The sequence below is a fragment of the Heterodontus francisci genome, chromosome 18 (assembly GCF_036365525.1).
Source record: "Heterodontus francisci isolate sHetFra1 chromosome 18, sHetFra1.hap1, whole genome shotgun sequence".
NCBI classification, from domain to species: domain Eukaryota; kingdom Metazoa; phylum Chordata; class Chondrichthyes; order Heterodontiformes; family Heterodontidae; genus Heterodontus; species Heterodontus francisci.
Genome location: NC_090388.1, coordinates 69,161,765 through 69,180,287, shown reverse-complemented (window position 1 = coordinate 69,180,287; position 18,523 = coordinate 69,161,765).

Genomic DNA, 18,523 nt, shown 5'->3' with positions numbered 1-18,523 from the left:
GAGGAGATGTGAATAGCAGAATGATGAACAGCTGCCTTCCAAAAGCCAAAACCAGCAAAGAAAAGGATACAAAATGGGGGCAAAGATTATGGTCTGAAATTGATGAACTCGGCATTGAGTCCAGAAGGATGCCTAATCGAAAGATGAGGTGTTGTTCCTCAACTCAAAATTCCTCGAGTCAAAATTACCCCTTTTGTTTTATCCCTTGCTGCTCAAAGTCAGAAATCGCAGCAAAGAATTTCCAGCCTACTGTGTGTGAATTGGTTTCATTTGCTCAGACTTGCTTATTATTCACAATCTGTGGAGAAACAGCAGCAGTGATAACTTATAATTTTATAGCCTTTTATAAAATCATGTGTGAGAACGCTGGGCAGAATTTATGGGTCCTACCGAAGTCAGGACTGGAGGTGGATGGGACCTGAAAATACCAGTGCCAGCCAGCGTGTGGGTTACCCAACACCTTTTCCTACCCCAGCCATTTTAGGCGAAGCGGGTTTGGGGTCCGGCAGAATGATGAACAGCTGCCTTCCAAAAGCAAAAACAAGAGAGTAAAGCCAAAACCAGCAAAGATGAAGGAAACAAAATGGGCGCAAAGATTATGGTCTGAAATTGATGAACTCAGCTTCGAGTCCGGAAGGCTGTAAAATGCCTAATCGAAAGATAAAGTGCTGTTCCTCAAGCTCAAAATTTCTTGAGTCAAAATTACCCGTTTTGTTTTATCTCTTGCTGCTCACAGTCAGGAATGGATGCCCGCCTCAATTAGGCTTATATAGAGCCTTGTTAGGGGCACTGACGAGGCCGCCTGGGATTTTCCAGTCGGCCTCCAGTTTTCCGACACAATGGGGGGGCTGTTCAACTGCCTGGAGGCAGGCACCCAGCAGCAGGCTGGGGCCCAGAAGTCCAGGCAGGTCTACAGCCCTTCTCTGCCTGTCTGGGTGAGGGTGCAGCCACAGGTGGCCATGTAGAGGGATTCCTCCTCCACCATAGCTGCTTTTTCTGGTTTTTAATTTAAATTTTTTTAAAAGTTGCTGAGAGGGTGCTTCCATGTTGAAGTGCCCTCTCAGTTACTTACCCTGTACTGCAGCCTGCTGCTCCTTTTAAGCTGGAAGGCCTCTGATTGGGCCTCCAACTTCAAGAGCCCGTCTGCTACCCTTAATTGGACAAGGAACCAGTCTCCATGCCAATTAAGGGTGCCACTCTGTGAAAATCCTCGGTCAGTGACTGCTTCCCCACCCCCTTCTCCCCCCCCCCCCCCCCACCCCCTCCCCGGCCCCGGGGGCCGGTTTAGGACTCGGAAATAGACCCAGCTCCTGTTTCCAGTTTCCAGCCCCCAAAACAAAAATTCAACCCTCTGCATGGGTGAATTTAAAGTTCGGTGAAGTGCAAAGTGGGCAGTAGCAAATCATCCACCTGACATACAACCCACCTCATTTTATATCTCATTGATCTCATTGGAAAGGAAAATCAGGTGGTTGTATAACAGACCATCAATTCACTACTGATTTTTTACATTCCCACAAAAGATGTATTTTAATCCAAATGCTTTTCAAGTCCCAACATAAAAGTAATTCTATTTTCCAAACCCCTTCTGTGGAAAATCGATCCTGAAACATGACGGGTGCCATATTATTTTGTTGACAAAAGTAGGCTCCCTTTCAGCTGCAATAACCAATCAATGGTCAAGGACATTTAGTGCTGCAAGGAGTGCCTTTATCCACCTAGCTTTCAAATGTTTTCCATTTTGGGGGTTCTCAGCTTTCCTTTCATTGTTATTTCTGACAATGCCATTACATCATTTTTCACCTCTATTAAGTTTAAGATTGTTTTGCAAGACCTGACCTTTTAAACCAGGCAAAGCATTGGGTACTTTTCAGTTTTTCAGGAGGATCTGGGAGTTTTGCTGAAGAGTGGCACAGTGGCGCAGTGATTAGCACCGCAGCCTCACAGCTCCAGGGACCCGGGTTCAATTCTGGGTACTGCCTGTGCGGAGTTTGCAAGTTCTCCCTGTGTCTGTGTGGGTTTCTGCTGGGTGCTCCGGTTTCCTCCTACCACCAAAGACTTGCAGGTGATAGGTAAATTGGCCATTATAAATTGCCCCTTGTGTAGGTAGGTGGTAGGGCATATAGGATTACTGTAGGGTTAGTATAAATGGGTGGTTGTTGGTCGGCACAGACTCGGTGGGCCGAAGGGCCTGTTTCAGTGCTGTATCTCTAAGGACTAAGTGTTCCACTGCAATTCTGTATACCATCATAGGAAATCACCTAATGTTTTACAGTTAATTGTGTCTACATTTAGAATTTCATCCTGGCTCCTTCATTGGTGCAATTGTACATCTTACTTACACAGCACCTATATACAGAGGAATACAGAAACATAGGAACTGGTGTAGGCCATTCAGCACCTTGAGCCAGTTCCTCCATTCAATTAGATCACGGTTGATCTATATATTAACTCTATTTACCCGCCTTGGTTCCATAACCCTTAATACCCTTGACTAACAATAACCTGACAATCTCAGTTTTGAAATTTTCCATTGACCTAGCCTCAACAGTTTTTTGGGTCAAGGGACTTCCAAATTTCCACTATCCTTTCTGTGAAGACGTGCTTCCTGACTTCACCCTGAATGGCTTGCCTCTAATGTTAAGGTTCTGCCCCCTTGTTCTGGACTCCCATACCAGAGGACGTGGTTTCTCTCTATCTATCCTATCAAATCCTTTAAACATCATAAACACCTCAATTAGATCACCAGTTATTCTTCTACACTCAAGGAAATACAAGCCTAGTCTATGCAACCTGCCCTCATAATTTAACCTTTTTAGTTCTATATCATTCTAGTGAATTTGCGCTGCACCCTTTCCATGGCCATTATATCCTTGCTGAGATGCAGTGCCTCGAACTGAACATAATACTCCAAATGTGGTCTAAGCAGGCATTTGTGTAACTGAAACATAACTTCCAACCCTTTGTGTTCCAGCACTGTTGAGCTAAAGGCCAACATTCCATTTGCCTTTTAAATTATTTTTTGTTCCTGTCTGCTAGCTTTTAGTAATTTCTGTATATAGACCCCTAAATCTCTCCATTCCTCCATAGTTTCTAGTTTGTCACCATTTAGAAAATACTCTGATCTATTGATGCACATCTGTCAGCATTGTCCTACATAATGCTCGACACTCTTCAGGCCAGGGGAGTAGGAGGGGCAACCAGGCGTAGGTTTACAGGGAGTACTGCACTTTGGTTGGGGTCTATTATTGCACCCAAGATGGAGACTCTGACCTCTCATTTTCTATCTCATGTTAGTCTATTCTCCCCACTTTGGCAATGTGCCATGGAATTAATAAAGCCTATTGTACAATCCTCCAGAAAGGAGGTCCATACCTCTGAGGCTCAAAGTCTGACTGCCATGCTAACTTCATGTGGAGGATTGGGTCTTCTTGCTACTGGCAACTAATTAAAGGAATAGTTCAACATATGTAACACAATTCTCAAGTACATATGTACATATAAATATATATAGATAGACGCGTAGTTAGTTAGATGGATAATGCTGTTCGGAGGTAGGGCAACCCTCTCCTTATGACAACTGAAGAGTGTCTGTTCAAACTATAATGCACTCACAAGGAACAGAGCCCTTTCACTCACAATGGAGTCATCCTACCTTGTAATAGTTTTCTCTTAAAGGAAAGGAAAGTGCAGGAGTGAAACACTATCAGTGACTGATGTGTGTACTGACAGAATGGAAGGTCTGCTTTGGGAATGGAGGGAAATAGCTTTTTCTCTTCCAAGTCTCTGCCTCGCTCCTCTAGAATTTTCCTTCCAAAAAGTCAGCAGGCTTACTCTGCACATGTCAGTACCCTGTCATTCTTTTTCTGCCTTTAGCTTTATGAAATGCAATGGACAAGTATTAACCACAAAATCAATGTTTATTACTGTTTTTGCTACCCAGTAGGTGAGGTAGTGGGAGGATGTTCACTGCTTGGAATTGTATTGTACGAGTGTGGCTAGATTCCTGGCAGTGCAATCAGGGGAGCGGTTAGAACTCTGCTTCACTATTGTTGACATAGAGACTGCAAAATGCTAAACCCCGAACAATTCAACAGTGGGTTCGATCCATAGTACTCTAGTGGTGAATAGGTAGCATTAGATTCTTACACATTTAGTGTGAATGTCGGATTCCTTCTGTCAATATGCAAGTAACTATCCATATGCGTTTTGTGGATATGAAGGGGATGGACAGGACAGGTGTTGCACCTGATGGTGGCCATATAGAAGACAGGGAGCCTTTATTTTGTCAGCAGCAAAGTGAGTGGCTTATGTACATGACTTGTAGCGCTCATGGAGATTTTGTGCATTTGCCAGCAGAATCGGATCTTTAGTTTTACAAAAACCCACATGTACACATTCCAATAAAAGCTGGGTCAGTGATGAGCCTGAGCTCTGACAAAGGATATTCCCCCAATATATGAACCCCGCCCCCCCCCCCTTATAAATGCTGATGGATCTAGCATTTTCTGTTTTTGTTTCACTTGAACTGTAAGAGCAGTTTGTGTTGACATCACATACCACTCACTCACTTAGTGAGTTGTTCTGTGCCAAAATGGTGTGAGAGTATGACCTCAGGATTCTCTCATGCAAAAGCAGAGACTTGCATGTATAATATAATGTGTCATGTAAAGTCTTTGCAGTGAAACAGTCTGCCACACAGTGAAATTATACCAGTATTACATAGGTGTAGATACGTAAGTGGCTATTGTAAACAACCATGCCAAGTTCCAGTAAACTCATTTATGCTGCATTGTGGGCACAGTGCAATATTGCTGGCATTAAAAAAGAAACCCAAACACATCTACAATTGGGCTTTTCCAAATTATTCCTGGCTTTTAGTCTGTAGACTATACAGTTCCAAGTTATGACCTTCCTTTCAATGTCAAACTAAAATTGTTTGGTGCCATACACTAACCTGTTTACAGACTGCTCATGCATTGCACAGGTGAATCTGTAAACAGCTGGTGAAGGAAGCATCAGTGCATGCATGAACAAAGGCATGAACGTGTTTCTAGACAAACTGGGACCTCATCACAGGGAGTCCTCGTGGACTTCGCTGCTATACTTCTGCCAGAATTAATGCCCTGGGACAAGTACTTATTTGCATCTTTCATCCAGGTTCATGTTTACTGCAATTTGATTAACCTGTGGAGGTTTGAAACTAGAAGTCAAAACAACACAGATACACACCCAAGTACTGTGGAAAATATAGCTGTAGTTCTATCTTAAAAAGACATGTCATAATAAAGCATATTTTATTTGAATTAATAAGGTACCAAAAAAGCGGCGCAGTGGTTAGCACCGCAGCCTCACAGCTCCAGCGACCCGGGTTCGGTTCTGGGTACTGCCTGTGCGGAGTTTGCAAGTTCTCCCTGTGACCGTGTGGTTTTCCGCCGGGTGCTCCGGTTTCCTCCCACAGCCAAATACTTGCAGGTTGATAGGTAAATTGGCCATTGTAATTTGCCCCTAGTGTAGGTAGGTGGTGGGAATGTGGTAGGGAATATGGGATTAATGTAGGATTAGTATAAATGGGTGGTTGTTGGTTGGCACAGACCCGGTGGGCCGTAGGGCCTGTTTTAGTGCTGTATCTCTCTATGACTCAATACAGGAGAAGAATAATGGGTACTTAGTGAAAAATTAGGAAAGGGTTTTGACGATTATTTCCAGATTAGTGAATCTGTAACAAGATTGGTATTAAAAGAATAAAAGAAACAACTTGCATTTGTATAGCACTTATCACAACTTCAGAGCATCCCAAATGGCTTTACAGCCAACGAAGTACTTGTGAAGTGTTGTCACTCTTGCAATGTGGGAAACACAGCAGCTAATGTGCGCACAGTAAGGTTCCACAAACAGCAATGTGATAATGGCTAGATAATCTGCTTAGTGATGTTGGTTGAGAGATTAATATTGGTCAGGATGCCTGCGCTTCTTTAAAATAGTAGGATTTTTACATTCACCTGAGAGCAAATGGGGCCTCAGTTTAACACTTCATCTGGAAAAACACCTCTCCAACAGTGCAGCACTCCCTCAGAGAGAGAGCGATGTGAGAATTTTTCAAGAAAAGTGTTATGAGAAAATAAAATGAATTCTTTACCATAAGTGGTTATTGAAGCCGATTCAATCACAGTATTTGAGGGCAATAGATATTTGAAGAAACATTTTAAAAAGTAAGGGAAGAGCATGGAAGAGGAGCTAGAGCTTCTAGCTCCAATTAGGGGCTGACAATGGCATAGACACGATAGCTGAGTGACCTTCTTTTGTACTGCTGTGCAAAATCCATGCTTCTCGCATATGGATTATTTGTAATGCACAAAACAAGCAGCTGTCAATTTTCAGTTTCATGATTTCATTAGAATGCTAACCTTTGGTAAATTATTCATTTTTTTTAACTCTGAAAAGGCTCATTCAACCTATCAGGGCTTCTCCTTGAACATACCTGCCAACCAGTCAGCTTTTTAAACCCAATGTCAGTTTGTCAGTGTTCTGCAATAAAAAAAATCACTGACATTGGAGATTACCAGTATCGACCAGCTGGATCATTTGGAAGGTGCATTGGAGCTCGTCAACACTAACTAGGTTGAAAGGCAAGGCTGGGATCATCAGACTTCCAGATGCTTAGAAACTTCAGCCAGATAAAAATAAAAGAGCTGTTGCTGTCTGAGTGTCCCAGTTATAGGGATGTTGATTGACTGCTTATTGCCAAAAAAGTCATAAATAAATAAGATGCTAAAATGTACCTTTCAAAAACTTGGCTTCCTTTAAATGTGACTATCTGGGACCTGTCCAACTGTTTTATGTGAAGGTTTATTTTCTTCAATACTGGTAGTAGCTGCTTTTTTGAAGTAAGTTGGATGTTTCCTGTCAATATTTGACACTCCCTATCACTTTTTTTAATGTTGCCACAGTTTGGAAATAAAGTAGGTAATGGGATTGGAGTGATGATGAATTTACACCCTTAAAGTACATAAAGACTGAGACTCGCACTCAGAATTATGGTAGGCTCCAATAAATGTCAAATTGGGTGCCAAGGTCAAAATGTTCCAAGGGTGGGATGTAACCCCAAGAATTTTTTGACTTGCTCTTAGCATGAAGAAAGGTTAAATATGAAATATTGTTTTGTGCGTGTAGAACAAAAATTAATGAGTGTTGGTTTATGATCAGGTGAGGAGGGGTCAAAGGGCTTCCCTCTTGTCCCTCTCCTTGTTTGATTGCAATAGCGTTATTTCTTTTTTAAAGTACATATACTTGCCAATTCAGTGAGTGTTTAACTATTTACGTGCAATCAGACAGGTTTTCTTGAGTTTAACAAATAAAGAGGTTAGCTTTATTTTACTTAAACCAATCTAAGTAGAATAATAAACTAAGATCCAACTTTCACACACACTTGAGGTTCACACATACACACACAAACAGGTTACAGAGTCGGGAAGGATAGATTGGTTGGATTAGAGTCCAGAGCAATAAAAGGGGGTATATAGTCTGTGGAGTTTGGTGACTCGGTTGGCTTCAGGCTGAATTCGGTGTTCCTGAGGCTTCTGGTTTGCAGATGTGGACAGCTGATTTGGGGTTCTCCTGGAGACAGTGATGCAGATGATTTCCTTCATGGGGTCTCTGGCTGCAGCAATGATTTGCCTAGGTGGTTGTGGCCAGCAGGCAGGATTTGAAGCTTGTAAGGTGGACTGGAGAGAGGGAGAAGGGATCCCACTTGGGTCTTCTATTGATCAGTGTCCAGTTGCTTGTCTCAGTTGCTGCAGAGAAAACACCAGCTTAAACACACATGGTATGCCTGTCACATGACTGTCAACATGATGGCTCTCCAGTGTGTATTCCCTCTTGTAACAATCAGTTCATGTCCAGGAATTCCCTTCTGTCATCCAGGGTCCCATTGTTCAAGTGATTAGGTTTGTGTGGTTCATCTCCACCAGTTTAATGTCCCAAGTGATTGCCTTAATGCCTTGTTAATGGGAACAGGAAAGGTTGTTCACTCAAAATTCCCCAGATAATTGTTCTGGAGGGGACTGGAGAGACAACTTATCTCCACCTTGATGCATTGCAATGTAAGGTATAGTGTTTCAAATTGTGGCAGCCATCATAGCTGTTAGCAGTCAACTTTTTTTTATCTGTTCCTTTTCTCCTTTTTAAAAATTTAATTCAGGTTTCCAACCGTGGATTAAAAAATCATTATTCGGCATAGCACATTTTTGTGACTCCTCCATCCATGCGGAATGAAACGTGATGTACGGAGCCTTTCATTTTAAGGTCATAAATTAAAAAAGGAACTGTACACGCACTTTCTTCCTCAGACACTCACTTCTCAATATCTCGCTGCCATAGCTTTGCTGTTTAGTTATCATCCAGGATAACTCAGTGCTGAGTTAAACTCTGGATAAAGCATTAGCTATCACATTGTTTTTGTTCCTGCAATGTGTGTAATCTTCAGGTGGTAGGGTTGCAAAAGCAGGCTGCATCGAAATAGCTTTGCATTCTGGTTTTTGAATTTCTCCACAAATGTCAAAGGATTGTGATCGGCATATACTAAGGTTTCCCTATATCCATTTTGGACATATACCTCAAAGTGCTTGAGAGCCAGCAACCATTCCAGAGTTTCCTTCTCCACAGTAGAGTATCTCCTTTGATGTCTGTTAAACCTTTTGGAGAAATACCCAACTGGTCTCTCAATGCCTGACTCATCATCTGGGAGTAGGACGACAGCTACGCCTAGCACAACTGCCACTTTAAATGGTTTATTCAAGTTTGGAGCTGCTAGCACCGGTTTGTTAGTTATGATAGTTTTCAGCCTCTCGAAAGCTGCTTGGTACCTCCCTGACCGCACAACCTTTTGCTCTTTTCTGTAATAAGTCTGTTAGTGGGCGGCAAAGTGCTGAAGTTTGGGATGAGCTTGCGGAAAAGCCCACACATCCCAAAAAGTCGCAGTATTTCCCATTTGGCCGTAGGGATGGGAAAATCCATCAGTGCCTGTACTTTTGCTTCTCTGAGCAACACTTGCCCTTGACCCACAATATGACCCAGGTAGGTTACCTGAGCTTTAACGAACTCGCTCTTTGCAAGACTTACCACGAGGTCAGCTGACTGTAACCTTCAGAAGAGGGCTTCTAACTGGTCTAGGTGCCCCCCCCTCAGTCCGGTGTCACTGTACACTAACAGATCATCCAGGCACACTAAATAGTTGGGTAGGCCAGCCGCTACCTGGTTCATCAGCCTTTGGAAGGTGACTGAGGCATTCCTTAATCCAAATGGCACCATCCGCCACCATAATAAGCCATCTGGGGGGTGACAAAAGCTGGGATCTCTTTAAGCTCGGATGGTTAAGGGAACCTGCCAGTATCCTTTTAACAAGACTATTTTGAGTATTGCTGAAAATAGAGACATGTTATCGAAGCTTTACGTCTTGCGCTCACCAGAACAATCCGCAACAATAACCAATGTAAGGGAAAACAATGTTGTTTTCCCTTAGATTGGTTATTCTTGCAGATTGTCCTGATGAGTGCAAGATGAAAGGCTTCAACAACATGTCTCTATTTTCAGCAATACTCAAGTTCTGCACTACTAAACGACTATCAGTCTATTTTGATTATATAGGTAGCATGTCCTCCTCTATCAATACAGTCTTCCAGGTGGGGAATTGGGTAGGAGTCACTGCATTAACGGCCAATTGGCCCCGGCAAGGGTCCACATGCTTACCTTCATTCTTGGGCCAGCATCCCTCTTGCTCTTCTGGCTGGATGCAGTCCCAGCAGTGGGACAGAGAACTGCTAGCCCACTGATTGGCCGGCAGCTCTTGGAGGCGGGGCTTCCTGCCTCAGAGTAGCAGAAGTCCTGCCCAAAGCCAATTAAGGGTCTGGGCCACGCAAAGTCATAGCGTGGCTTCCAAGCACCGTGGAGGTGGGATCGCACCCTACCTTTTGGCTGGTGGGCAGGGTCTCCTCCCAATGTAAAATTCCAGCACTGGTCTCCAGGCTGAAATATTCTGGCCTTGGATGTTTATCTGCTTGCCTTTTAATAGCTGTCTGGGAGGTTTTTAGGTGTTTCTGATCCACCGTATCGGCTCCCGTGAGCTGTTCACGGAACACTGAGATGTAGTCTAACATGGAAGGCTCATCCCTGTGTCCCAAAAACCTCTCCTTAATCAGTTTAAGAGGATCTCTCACCTCGTATCCAAAAACTAAATCAAAGGAACTAAAGCCAGTGGGCTCATTGGGTGAGTCTCTGATAGCAAACAGAAGAAATCCCAGTCTTTGTCCCAGACATGGGGGTACTCATAGCAGTATGCCCTGATCAATGTCTTGAGGGTCTGGTGGTACCGCTCCAAAGCCCCTTGTGACTATGGGTGGTAGGCGTTAGCTGGGTTATGTCCAGATTACCCATGACCTTTTGAAAAATACCAGACATGAAATTCGTGCCCTGATCGGACTGAATCTCAGCAGGCAGGCCATATAGGGTGAAGAATTGGGTTAGCCCCTCCATCACTATCTTGGCAGAGATAGTTCTTAGGGGAATGGCCTCTGGGAACTGGGTAGCCACATCCATAATGGGGAGAAGATACTGGTAGTCCCATTTGTTTTCAGCAGGGGCCCCACACAATCTACCAGCACTCTGCTGAATGGCTCCCCAAGAGCCGGTATGGGAATTAGGGGTGCAGGTTTTATTGCAGGTTGAAGCTTCCCCACAACCTGGTACGTGTGGCAAGTCTTACAGAACTCCACCACATCCTTACGTAGTTGTGGCCAGAAAAAATACTGTCTTATCTGGTCTTGGGTTTTTCGTACACTGACATGTCCAACATTGGAACCTTGTGGGCTATTCTCAATATTTCCCTACAGTACCTCAGCAGCACCACTATCTGGTGAAGCACTGTCCACTCTTCGTCCACAAGTTTGTGAGGAAGTCTCCACTTCCTCATCACCACCTCATTATATAAATAGTAGCATTTTGGAACTCCCTCTGCTTCAGTTTCAGTTTGGGCAGTCTGTGCTAACCTTTTTAACATTAGGTCAGCTTGTTGAGCCTCAACCAAGAAAGACCTGGTTAACACTTCCTTTGTTTCCTCTAATTTCCTGAAGAAGGTTTTGGATAACCAGACAGTAGTGTCACCTGTCTGCAGTGCCAGTTCAGCCTCCTCTGATGGAGCTTGTTTGGCCATGGACCGGGTCACCACACAGTCAGGGAAAATGCCAGCAACCTTCTCCTGCAACTGCTCTGTCTCACTGACTTATTTCAGACTTTCTAAAACCACTGGGGAAGCTACCACCTTCACCCCCGCTAGATCATTACCAAAAAGCAGGTCGACCCCATCCAAACGTAAACTAGGGACAATCCCCATGGTTACTGGTTCTGAAACAAGGTCGCACTCCTGGTGCACCCGATATAAAGTTATGGACATACCTTCCCCGATAATGTTTACTAATACTGTGGGCTGAATTTTGTCAGTCCCTCGACGCCGTGGGTCGCAGCAGGGAGGCCTGTAAAATGCTAGCGGGAGCAGCCTGCCTCAACCCACGACACCGAGAAGGCCCTGCCGATTATTAGCAGCAGCGGTGAGGCATCGATGCAGCCCCCCCCCCCCCACTGCCGCCAAGCAGCGGGGCCTTCATTGAAATATGGAAAACACAAAAATTAACATGCTAATGACTTTACCTGCTGGCGGCAGCCGTAAAATGGGCATGGGATGGCCACTGATCGCAACTCACGTTTTTTATTGGTTGTGGGGATGGTGGGAAGGGGTTGAAGGGCAAAAGTGATGAGGTTGGGGGGGGAAGTTCATGATGTCAATGAAGTTAATTCGGGGTCGCTGGCCCTAAAATAGACATTGGGTGGTCGAAAGGGCATCCAGGTTCCAATAAAAGAAAACCTGTATTGAAGTTTTAAAATTATTGCTAGGGATCAATTTGGTTTCCTGCTTCCAATTTCTCATTTGTCTTTGGGTGTGATCCCAGACGTAGAGCCCCATAATTTCTGTGATGGTCAGGTAAGGAGGGGTCGAAGCACAGAAAGGAGAAGAGAATGGAGCTCTTTAACAGATAGAAGTGGTGACAGCATGTGGACAATGCATTGACAGCAATATTAAAACATGAATTTTTCTAAAATTGTATATGGGAAGCAACAACAATAACTTGTATTTATATAGCGCCTTTCATTTAATAAAATGCCCCAAGGTGCTTCTCCCAAGGAAATATCCCTCAATTCCCCTACTGTCCCACCCCCACTGATAAAGTCAGTGTCAGTTTCTTTGTATACTCTCCTCCAAACACAACACTGATCTGAGCACAGCAACCCTCTCCAACTCCTGACCCTGCAGGAAACAAATTGTAGATTTCTGTTCACTCAATCTCTCCCATCTGCCCAACTCCCATGAGCTACTTTTCCCCTCAGTGTCATTCTCCACAACATCCCCTATTGAATAACACTTTTGGTTCTTCCTCTGGGATCCTCTCCACCCAACCTCCCCTCTTCCCACCCACCACCCTACCTCCTTCCCTTTCACTGAGCAACAATTTCTTCAAGCTACACCCTCCTCACCCCCACTGAGTCACATCTTGGAATTTAGCATAGGCATTCCTACCAATGACTCCCTCCCCCAACCCCCCCCCCCCCACTCCCCCCATTGAGCAGGATATTGGAACTCTCCTTTTCCCCCTCCACCACCTGAAATCAGTCTCATACCCACTATTGAAGAAAATCCCTTCATCTATCCCACTGAGCAATCTATCGCTTCTCCTCTTTGCCAAACCCCTTCCTCCTATCTGCCTCCACTCTCCCCCATCTTCATTTGCCCACTTCAACTCTCCATTCTGCCCATCCCTCAACTCATTCTACTCTCTTTTCCGCCTCCATTTTTCCAATTAGCTCCTGCACTCTCTCCATCTTGCCCCACTCTCGCCATCTCCCTCATTCAGCCCTTCACTCTCTATCCCTTGTGCCCACTCCAATCTTCCTCTTTCCTCCCTCTCTCGCTTCTATTCCCAGTTCCCTCCATATCCTCCTTTGTCCCTCCCTCTCTTCCTCCATCCTTCCCCTTCAACTTTCTCAACTCCATCCTCCCATTCCATTCTCCCCCTCTATCCTCCCCCTCTTTCCTCTCTCTTCATCCTCCCCACCTCTCCTCTCTGTCACTCCCCAGTCTCTAAACCTACTTGACCTGAATACGACCCTAAGTTTTGAATCACCATCAGAGAGTAACTAATTGTTAAAATAAAAATATTTTTGAATGTTTTCACTGAAGCCTAAGCATATATCATATGCTGATAATTAAACAATGCAAATCATAGGAATGGATATACATACTGTTACATCTGAGGTGGGAGGAGTACACTGATTAATATACTAGTTCCACTTCTCCGCTGGTCACAACATATATTTAAATTTTCTCCCACTTACCAATATGGTCAATCATAGACTGTATTTTTATCCCAGAATAAAACACACCAACCAGGTTTCTTTAATAAACAACAAAATTATCAGTTTATTATAAAACAAGTCTTAACCGGTAATGATGTAAAGCATAAACACACAGATTGAAATATTAAAGTTCCCTTTTACCTTAGCCCCTCACACTCACACATGCACACATATGCTGGTTAACCAGAAAAATAAAGGGATTTGTGTTTTAGAGCCCTATTACCAAAAAAAGACAAAACGAACACTTGGGTTAAATACTTGCTAATTCTTGAAGAAAGAGACGATATGGAAAGATGTCCTATGTTTTGCTTTGGTGTCCCAAATGTGTATAGTCGGCTGTCATTGTGATCTTCCTAAAATAGTTCTTTTCAGGCGACGTTGAAGATCTGTTTGGGTAGGCTTCCAGAAATGCAGCAACAGAGGTTTCAGACATGGGCATTACAGGAGGAATGCAGCCACAGCTTCAGTATGCTTCTTACACCTGCTTTCTAGCTCCTCAAGAGATGGCAAACTGGCAGGCTTTTTCCAAACTGCTGGAAATGACTGAGTTGTAGTGGTTTGTTCTTCTTGGCAAGTTTTCTCCAAGTATCTTTTCATATCATTGTCCATATCCCAAATCATTGCCCAAAGCGAAACCATAAACAATGCCACATGAGTCAAGCCTCCTGGCCCCTATAAATCTTGACCTGTCATTTCTCTGTAAACATCTTCTCCAAGTCAAAAACAACCCCTGCTGGATAATTATTTGAAGACAGGTGCCTTCCAGTAAATATTTACAGTCCTGACCTCTCAATAACCCATGTAAAAAAAAATTCCATGGACTCCTCTTCAGTTTTAAACTACAAATTTCAAAATTGACCAAAAAAATGGAAACACTCATAACAACTCTTCAAGTAACTCACAGCCATGGCATGTTCAGCAATACTATTAATATAAGATAGTGTTGGTTGTGTTCACCAAGCCATATTATAATACATTTTCAAACCCTGCACGTTCCCCAAGTCCAGCAGAAGCAGCAAAATATAGCAAGATATTCTGCTGGGTTTCCATACAGTTGAATAGATTAGTGCACATTTAGTGCTCAATTCTTTTCATACATTTCCCCCCATCTTTTCTGCATTCGTTGCATCTACATGCTGACTTGCGTGAAATTAAAAGAACACATTGCAACGTCTAATGGTCGGACTGACCGGTTAGCATGTACTAAAATAAAAGCAAAATACTGCGGATGCTGGAAATCTGAAACAAAAACAAGAAATGCTGGAATCACTCAGCAGGTCTGGCAGCATCTGTGGAAAGAGAAGCAGAGTTAACGTTTCCCTTCCCCTCCCTCCCAGAACCGTGACAGGGTTCCCCTTGTCCTCACTTTTCATCCCACCAGCCTCCATATCCAAAGGATCATCCTCCGCCATTTTCGCCACCTCCAGCGTGATGCCACTACCAGTCGCATCTTCCCCTCCCTTCCCCTGTCAGCATTCCGAAGGGATCGTTCCCTCCGCGACACCCTGGTCCACTCCTCCATTACCCCCACCACCTCGTCCCCGTCCCAGGGCACCTTCCCCTGCAATCGCAGGAGGTGTAATACCTGCCCATTTACCTCCTCTCTCCTCACTATCCCAGGCCCCAAACACTCCTTTCAGGTGAAGCAGCGATTTACTTGTACTTCTTTCAATGTAGTATATTGTATTCGCTGCTCACAGTGTGGTCTCCTCTACATTAGGGAGACCAAGCGCAGACTGGGTGACCGCTTTGCGGAACATCTCCGCTCAGTCCGCGAGCAGGACCCTGAGCTTCTGGTTGCTTGCCATTTCAACACTCCCCCCTGCTCTCATGCTCACATCTCTGTCCTGGGATTGCTGCAGTGTTCCAGTGAACATCAACGCAAGCTCGAGGAACAGCATCTCATCTACCGATTAGGCACACTACAGCCTGCTGGACTGAACATTGAGTTCAATAATTTCAGAGCATGACAGCCCCCCATTTTACTTTCATTGTTAGTTATTTTTTCTTCTTTTTTTTTACATTCCTTTTTACATTTTTTACAATCTTTTTTTGCATTTATTTCATTTCATCTTAGTTTGTTCAGTTTGCTTACCCACTGTTTTTTTCAGGTTGTTTTTCTTCAGGTTTGCACTTGCTGCTGTTCAATATTCAGTGTATTCACACCTAATCTGTACTAATGCTTTGTCTTTCAACACACCATTAACATATTGTTTGCCTTTGCTCCGTGACCTTTTGGTCAGCTGTGTGGCCTGGTCCAATCTGCTCCTTCTCCTTTGTTATCTCTTGCCCCACCCCCACCTCACTTGTTTATAATCTGTGACTTTTCTAATATTTGTCAGTTCCGATGAAGGGTCACTGACCCGAAACGTTAACTCTGCTTCTCTTTCCACAGATGCTGCCAGACCTGCTGAGTGATTCCAGCATTTCTTGTGTTTGTGTTTTGGTTAGCATGTACAATAAGAAGAAACAAACCTGTTTTACAAATGTTGTACACCAATTGTATGGAAAGGGATCTAATTTGATGTAATAATGAAAAAAATGTGATTATTTTCCATTTCTTACATCAAGAATTTATTGTAATGAGTGTGTTCTCTTGAGAGCCAGTCACATTCTACAGAATAACTCTACATGGGAAATGAGAAAATGCACCCTTCTCATTGGCTATTTCTTGGTTGACAGTATGATTTATAAAGGAAAGACTTGCATTTATATTTGCTTTACCATGTCTCTCATAGATGTCTCCAAGTCCTTCACATACAGTGAACTACTTTGAAATGCAGTGAATGTGATATTGTGGGCAAGTTCAGCAGACACAAAGCAATGCTCCATCAAGAAGTTGCTTATCAGGATTACGCTTTGAAGTAAAGTCACTGCAAATACAGCAGACAGTTTGCACCCAGCAAAGTCCCACAAACAAATTGAATGAATTTCCAGATAATCTGTTTTTAGTGGTGTTGTTTGAGGTAGCAGTTTTGGACAGGATACTGGGGAAGAAAATCTTGTCCTTCAAATAGTAACAAGGAATTTTATACTTGCACCTGAGCAGGAAAACTAAGTTTGTTAGAACATTTGAAATACTAGCTACATATAATAAATTCACTTCAAGTTTTCAGACTTGTGCTTGCTCTAATGATATACTTACATTTTGTTAAGTCACGTCTGTGATTGTTAACAAAGAAACTGCTTCAGAATAGCATGACATTTCACACAAGAACAATTGTTCAGCACCGATTTCAAGGGGCACTATCTAGAGACCTCTATTGACCTAAAGTCATCAGGGAGATTTTGCTGCTAACCAATAGACTTAAGTAAGACCACTCTTCGCAGCTGTGCTCTGCTAATTAATTGTTTTAGTTTCTACAATGTGTCCTCACGTCATTCAGACACCAGCTTAGAAAGAACATAAAAGTTATATGAGTGACGTTAGCAGATTGAGTTCTTTCTGTACTATTTAGTCTGAGAGAATGGGCTGCACACCAAATCAAGGGAAAGAACTTGCATTTATTTCATACCTCACAGATTCCTCAAATATGCTACAAACTATTTTATAGTCAGTGGATTACTTTTGAAGTGTAGTCTCTATTGTTATATTGGTAAATGCAACAATCTATGTGTCCACAGCAAGGTCCCACCAGCAAAGAATAAAACACCAGTTAAACTATTTCCATTTGGTTGTATTTATTCAGGACAAAACATTGACAACCCCTGGGGGAACTATACTTATATTGGCTGGAGGGATTATAATACCTCACAAAAAATGGAATAGTAGAAATTATGGGTAATATGCATATTCAGGCATTTTACTTGATTAATTTAAGAATTGACAACAAAAACTTGTATTCGTATAGTGCCTTGCATATAATAAAGCACCCTAAGGCACTTCACAGGGGAATTATGAAACAAAATATGACACCGAGTCACATAAGGAGATATTGGGGCAGATGGCCAAAAGCTTGGGCACAGTGGTAGGTTTTAAGGAGCATGTTAAAGGAGGAAAGTGATAATGAGGTGAAGAAGTTTAGGGAGGGTAGTGTAGAGCTTGAGGCCTAAGCAGCTGAAGGCACTGCCATTGATGGTGGAGCGATTACATTTAGGGATGCTTAAAAGGCCAGAATTAGAGAAGCGCAGATATCATGGAAGGTTGTGGAACTGGATGAGATTATAGAGATAGGGAGGGTCGAGATTATAGAGGGATTTGAAAATAAAATGAGAATTTTAAAATTGAGGCATTGCTTAACTGGGAGCCAGGGGTGATGGGTGGATGGGATTGCTGGAGCTAATGGAGAGGGAGCGGAATTTTTGGTGGGGACCAAAGACAACGACTTCAATCTTTCCAATATTTAATTGGAGGAAATTTCTGGTCATCCAATACTGGATACTGAAAGTCTGATAATTTAGAGATAGTGGAGGTGTTCAGAGAGGTGGTGGTGAGGTGGAGCTGGGTATCGTCAGCGTACATATGGAAACTGATGTGCTTTCAGATGATGTTGCCGAGGAGCAGCATGTAGATGAGAAATAGAAGGGGGCCATGGATAGATCCTTGCAGATACCAGAGATGATTGTGTAGTAGCTGGAAGAGAAGCCATTGATGGAGATTCTCTGGCTATGATTAGATAGCTAAGAATGGAACAGGTGAGTGCAGACTCACCCAGTGGATGACAGTGAAGAGGCATTGGAGGAGGATGGTGTGATCAACCTTGTTAAAGGCTGCAGACAGGTCGAGAAGGGCGAGGAAGGATATTTTACCTTTGTCAAAATCAAATATTGACCACTCTTGGAGGCGGGATCCCTGTCCCTTTACATTTTTTAAAGGGACAGGGATCCCGCCAACTGAAACTTTGATTTAGAAAGACCGGAGTCACTCCGAGGGGGCACAAAAAGGCAGAGGTGGGGTTACCCTCCAGTCTTTTTGGCCCAGGAGCCCCACCATCAGCACAAAATCCAGCCCATGGTCTTTGGGGAAGGTAGGCATGAACTTGGGAGGCGACTACGTATTCATGGGCTTTGCAGATGAGTCAGTCATTCGCAAGGAAGGAGGGGTCAAGGATTGGTGAATGGC